This window comes from Asparagus officinalis, chromosome 7 (genome assembly GCF_001876935.1).
Source record: "Asparagus officinalis chromosome 7, Aspof.V1, whole genome shotgun sequence".
NCBI lineage: Eukaryota > Viridiplantae > Streptophyta > Magnoliopsida > Asparagales > Asparagaceae > Asparagus > Asparagus officinalis.
Window position 1 is genome coordinate 64,541,244 of NC_033800.1, and position 5,851 is coordinate 64,547,094.

At 32.4% G+C, this 5,851-nt stretch overlaps 1 long non-coding RNA gene across 2 annotated transcripts; it reads left to right on the top strand.

Annotated features, from left to right (window-relative positions):
• LOC109850965 lies at positions 1,773-5,154 on the top strand. Of its 2 annotated transcripts, XR_002249631.1 has the most exons (3): positions 1,773-1,900; positions 3,894-3,968; positions 4,560-5,154. It is a non-coding gene; the product is annotated as an uncharacterized LOC109850965 (long non-coding RNA). The 2 variants fall into 2 exon arrangements; XR_002249630.1 differs by lacking the exon at positions 3,894-3,968.

The window sequence follows — 5,851 nt, forward strand, 5'->3', positions numbered from 1 at the left end:
AATTTACAAAATGATTTACCAAAGAATTTTATAGAAGTTAAAAATCATCCACATGATTTAATTATTAGTAATATTTCTGATAAAGTAACTACTGGATCTTATTTTAATTTGATTGCTCATACTGCTTTTATTTCAACTATTGAACCTAAAAATATAAAAGAAGCCTTACTTGATGATTTTTGGATAATTGCTATGCAAGATGAACTTAACCAATTTACAAGAAATAATATTTGAGATCTTATACCTAGACCTCAAAATAAATCAATCTTTGGAACAAAATGGATTTTTAGAAACAAATTAGATAAATCTGGTCAAGTTGTTAGAAACAAAGCAAGATTAGTTGCACAAGGTTATAATCAAGAAGAAGGTATTGATTATGATGAAACATATGCATCGGTTGCTTGTTTAGAATCTATTAGAATTTTACTTGCTTTTGCATGTTTTATGAATTTTAAACTATTTAAAATGGATGTTAAAAGTGCTTTATAAATGGTTTTATAAAAGAATAAGCTTTTGCAGAACAACCTCCCGGTTTTGAACATGAAAGTTTTCCTAACCATGTTTTTAAACTTAAAAAAAACTTTATATGGTCTTAAACAAGCACCTCGTGCTTGGTATGATAGATTAAAGAATTTTCTTTTAATTTTAGGTTTTGAAATTGGAAAGGTTGATTCAACATTGTTTATTAAGAAAATAAATAAAGATATTTTATTAATTCAAATATATGTAGATGATATTATTTTTGGTTCTACTAATAATAATTTTTGTCAAGAGTTTGCTAAGACTATGCAGGATGAATTTGAAATGAGTCACATGGGTGAACTCAATTTCTTCCTTAGACTTCAAATTAAACAATTAAAAGATGGAATATTCATCAATCAAAGCAAGTATGCTAATGAGTTACTCAAATGCTTTAGAATGGAAAATATAACAAGCAAACCAACACCAATGAGTACTACTATATCTCTTGACAAAGATGAAAATGGTAAGAATGTTGATCAAAAGCTCTATTGAGGTATGATTGGATCACTTCTTTACATTACTGCTAGTAGACCTGATATTATGTTTAGTGTATGTTTATGTGCTAGATTTCAATCTAATCCTAAAGAATCACACCTTAAATCCGTGAAAAGAATTTTTAGATATCTTAAAGATACTACAAATTATGGGTTGTTTTATCCAAAGAATAGCACATTTGATTTATTATCTTATAGTAATGCTGATTTTGCCGGATACAAATCCGAGAGAAAAAGTACAAGTGGAACATGTTATTTCTTAGGACATTCACTTGTATCTTGGTTTAGTAAAAAGCAAAATTCAGTATCATTATCAACGACTGATGCAGAATATATTGCTATAAGTCTAGTATGTGCTAAAGTATTATGGACGAAACAAACATTATCTGATTATGGCATAAATTATCCCATATCATCCATAATGTGTGACAATTCAAGTGCAATCAATTTATCTAAAAATCCTATTCAACATTCATGTACAAAACATATTGATATTAGACATCATTTCTTACGTGATCATGTGCTTAAAGGTGATATTTCATTAGAATTTATATCTACTGATAAGCAAATAGCAGATATATTAACAAAACCGTTAAGGGTGCATTTGGGAACTTGGATTTGGGCCTGGATTTAAAATACAGGGTATTTCAAATCCAAATATCTAGTTTGGGTTCTGATTTGAACATAGATTTTAAATCAATTGATTTAACAAAGAGGAATTTGAAAGCCCAAAACAAGTGATTTCAAATTCCACCCCCCCCCCTCCTGCCGCCGCCTCTCCCCCTGCCCCTATTATTCTTCAGCTCTTATCCTCTTCCACTTCTGAGGGTCTCTCTCTCCTCGGTTCGTTCTTCGTCCACAACAGCAAAGAGGAGCGCTTGCTGGTAATAATCCTTCTGTGATTCTAATTCTTCTTCTCATTAACTTGCTGGTAATAATCCTTCTGGTAATAATCCTTTTTTTTCTTTTTGGACTAATTTTGCATAATTTTGATGGTTCTAACTCTGTGAACTGTATTTGTGTAAGTTGATGCACTATCTGACTCGTATCCCTTCTCGTATTTTGAGGATATAGACATGAGTATTACTTGTTTAAGAAAGCATTAGGAATATTCAGCTAAATGATTATCATAACAATTGATAGGGAAGAAGATATAAAATTAATATCAGGGATTAATTAATTAATTGAACCCCTTCATTGAAAAGAATGACTCCCTTGAAATTAATTTTCTGTCTCTGCCACTTTAGCATATATACTCCCTTCATATTCTGTTACACAGAGATCCGTTTGCTAGCTGTATTGAATTCAGCAGTAAGAAGTTGCCAATAACTAATTAGCATACATATTTGTTAATTGTTAGTGAATTAAGTTTTTAGAGAAAGTGTACATAACGACACTAATTACACCTTCGGAACTAGCAAATATCAGGGATTGATCTCAACTTCTCCGTTTTAATTCTGTGCGCAGATGATTAATTGTTTAGCCCTCTGCAACACATAAATTTCTAAGAAAAAAATATTGTCAGTAGACAAAATTGTTTAACTTGAGTTGGGTAATCCTGAAAGTTGATTAATTCCATAGTTTGAGTTTCTTTCATGTGTGGCATTATTGGATATACAAATACCAGCATTCACATACATTAATTCCATAGTTTGAGTTTCTTTCATGTGTGGCATTATTGGATATACAAATACCAGCATTCACATACAAAAAAGAAGCACCATCGATAGCACAAGTGTGTGGCATTATTGGATATACAAATACCAGCATTCACATACAAAAAAGAAGCACCATCGATAGCACAAGTTTGGTCAAATGTGAATGACTGTACATAATCAAAAGTCATGATACGTTGAATTTGTGGCATGATCACCACAATAGAAGCATAACTGCTCTCTATCGTTCTCCCCTTTGAAGTTACAACTTCGATCCTTATAGACCTTCGGCCACAATTATAAGACATAAGGATGCATCCAGGCTGGGTATCAAATCTTAGGAACTATACCCGTGAATTATATACCATAAGGATGCTGCTAGGGCTTGGCTAAGGCTTTTTTAATCTGGGGAGCTAATGCGGGCAGCCCTAATCGAAATCGAATACTCCCATCAATTACGATATCAGTCCGATCGTCATGAACCGTTCATTGTTTCAGAATGGACATGGTTGCCATTTTCTAGATGCTTCCTATTCATTTGTGTCCTTTGTCTCTGAATCACAATCAAGAAATGAAACATGCCAGGAGTCAAGTTATAAATCATATATACCATATGTAATGGACTGAAAATTTCAGAAATGACCAAAAATCATATTCGTGTGCTATACCCAATCATATATACCATATGTAATTATTGTTTTTTTTGGTTGAAGTCTTATATATGTACTATATTAATAGATTTTGTGATCTTTGATGATGGGATTAGTTACAATATTAGAAAGTATTTCCAGCTAATATACCTTTGCAAGTACTATATTAATGGATTTTGTGATCTTTGATGATGGGATTAGTTACAATATTAGAAAGTATTTCCAGCTAATATACCTTTGCAAGTACTATATTAATGGATTTTGTGATCTTTGATGATGGGATTAGTTACAATATTAGAAAGTATTTCCAGCTAATATACCTTTGCAAGTACTATATTAATGGATTTTGTGATCTTTGATGATGGATTTTGTCACTAATTCATCATTTATTGACTGTGAAAAGCTGTAGTCTTGCTTTGTTTAATCTATGCACAGTTAATAAGTTGCCTGTGCTTCTGATGAAAAGCATATACCTCAACTACTTGTATCAAATATTCACCTTTCATGCTTGCAGGTGATTATGACTTTACATTATCTTTGTGATTCTTACCTGCATATTCATGGAATGTCAGGTTTCATCAATAATTAGAGACTGCTAAAAAGAAGACGGCTGCTAGAATGGGAAGCTGGCATCCTTGTATAATGAAGTTATCATCTAAAGCCCAGCTTCTTACCATAGATTCCGCACATGGCTATATATATTTTTATTTTTATCTGGAATCTACAATGCACATTTTTGCTGGTATTGTGGAGCCAGATAACATCATTTTTATGTAACATCAATTGTAACTATATAATGTTTTCCTCAGAAAGCTATGACATATTTTGTTGCATCGATTTTTATCATACCTTTTTCCTCAACTTGTAGCTATTATTTAAGTTGAAATAGCCTGCAGATGGATAAATGAATTTTGTACATCATTCACTAGCGGGTCTCATCATATCGTATATTATAAAGCTCAAGATTCATTTTACTTCTATCATTCATGCCTGTTCTCTCTCGTATAATATGAACTTTATATGCTGACAGTTACTTTAAATTTATTGCGACGTTCATCGTCGCTCGTTAACACTGAACCGGTTGTGGAGAACTATAGGCAATTTTCAATGCCTACAAGGCCTTCTTTGGACTGTTGTTGATCGAGCTTGTGTTCTTCATTCACCCGGATCCTGAATGCCGGCTGCGTCACGACGGCGTCGGTTGCGATGCCGTTGGCGTTACTTTAAATTTATTGCAGATAGTCGTATAATGCGTATGGTCTTGTGGCTGAGGTGTTGAAGAAGCTAATGGCTATTTCTCCAGCTCAACGCACAACCTAACGATGTCTGCAATGAGTGAATTGCATTTATATGAGGATGCTGAGAAGGCTCTTCTCACTACATCTTCTACCAATGAAACATCAATTTTGCGAGTTCCGCAGGCATTGAGTTCTCTTGTTGCTGTATTATATTCGAAGAAGGATCCTTGATTAGGACTATGCTGATGCTCTTCCGCGGGTATCAGAACTAAATGCTGCATTCCTTGTGGATGGAATTGAGCAATTTCATCAGCAAAATTGAAAGCTCTTCGGAGCCAAGATCAGCTTTGGTCACGATGGTTGGAACTTCTTTCAATTTGTTCTTTTAGCTCTGTATTCTTTTTTTCTTTCAGCTCTGTATTCTTTTTTCTTTCAATTTGTTGGAAAGAACAGGCATTCTCATTTTTGTTCTTCACTTTGGGTCATTTCTTGTCTGATTTTTTTTATTTTACATGTTCTGTATTTCATAGACTATGGTCTTTGTTTCGACCGTTACTTGTTAAAATCAAGGATCTGAATAGTTTTGACTGTTTAATTCAAGTATCTGAACGTATGTTTGAATGTGTTGAGTTCTGAGATCCGAAGTACATGCTTCCTTTTTTGTTTTCTTAATCTTTTTCTTTTTTATATTACCTGTGTTTTTTCTCTAGGTGCTAATTCTGGACTGTAAGTAATTATTTGTGCTATCATCGCCAAAATTACCTAAATTTGTGTTTTTTGTTACTATTTTACACATCTCCATTGCATTTGATGTAAACAAGATGAGTTAAGAGAATAATTTTTCATCAATTTTAAATTCAAATTCATGTATAATAAAGTACCCAAACATTAGATTTTAAAATCAAAGATTTCAAATCCTTTCATTTAATAAAGATATCCAAACAAAAGATTTCTTAAATCATGGATTTCAAATCCTAAATTTAAAATCCCTTGATTTTAAATCAACTTCCCAAATCCAAATCAAAGTTCCCAAACGCACCCTAAAAGAAGAAATTCATGTTAAATTAAGAAGGGAATTAGGTATATGTTCAATTGAAGATTTAATTTAAAGTTTTAAAACAAATACATATGCATACATACCCTTTATAGTCGAATAAATTTACCTATAATTGACTACATGCACAAGCTTTGCATATAAGTTATTCTGTAAATTTCAGTGTATTCGACTATTATGAGTTAAAATCTAAAAATCAACTTTCTGTCAATTACAGCGTAGTCGACTAATTCTCTTA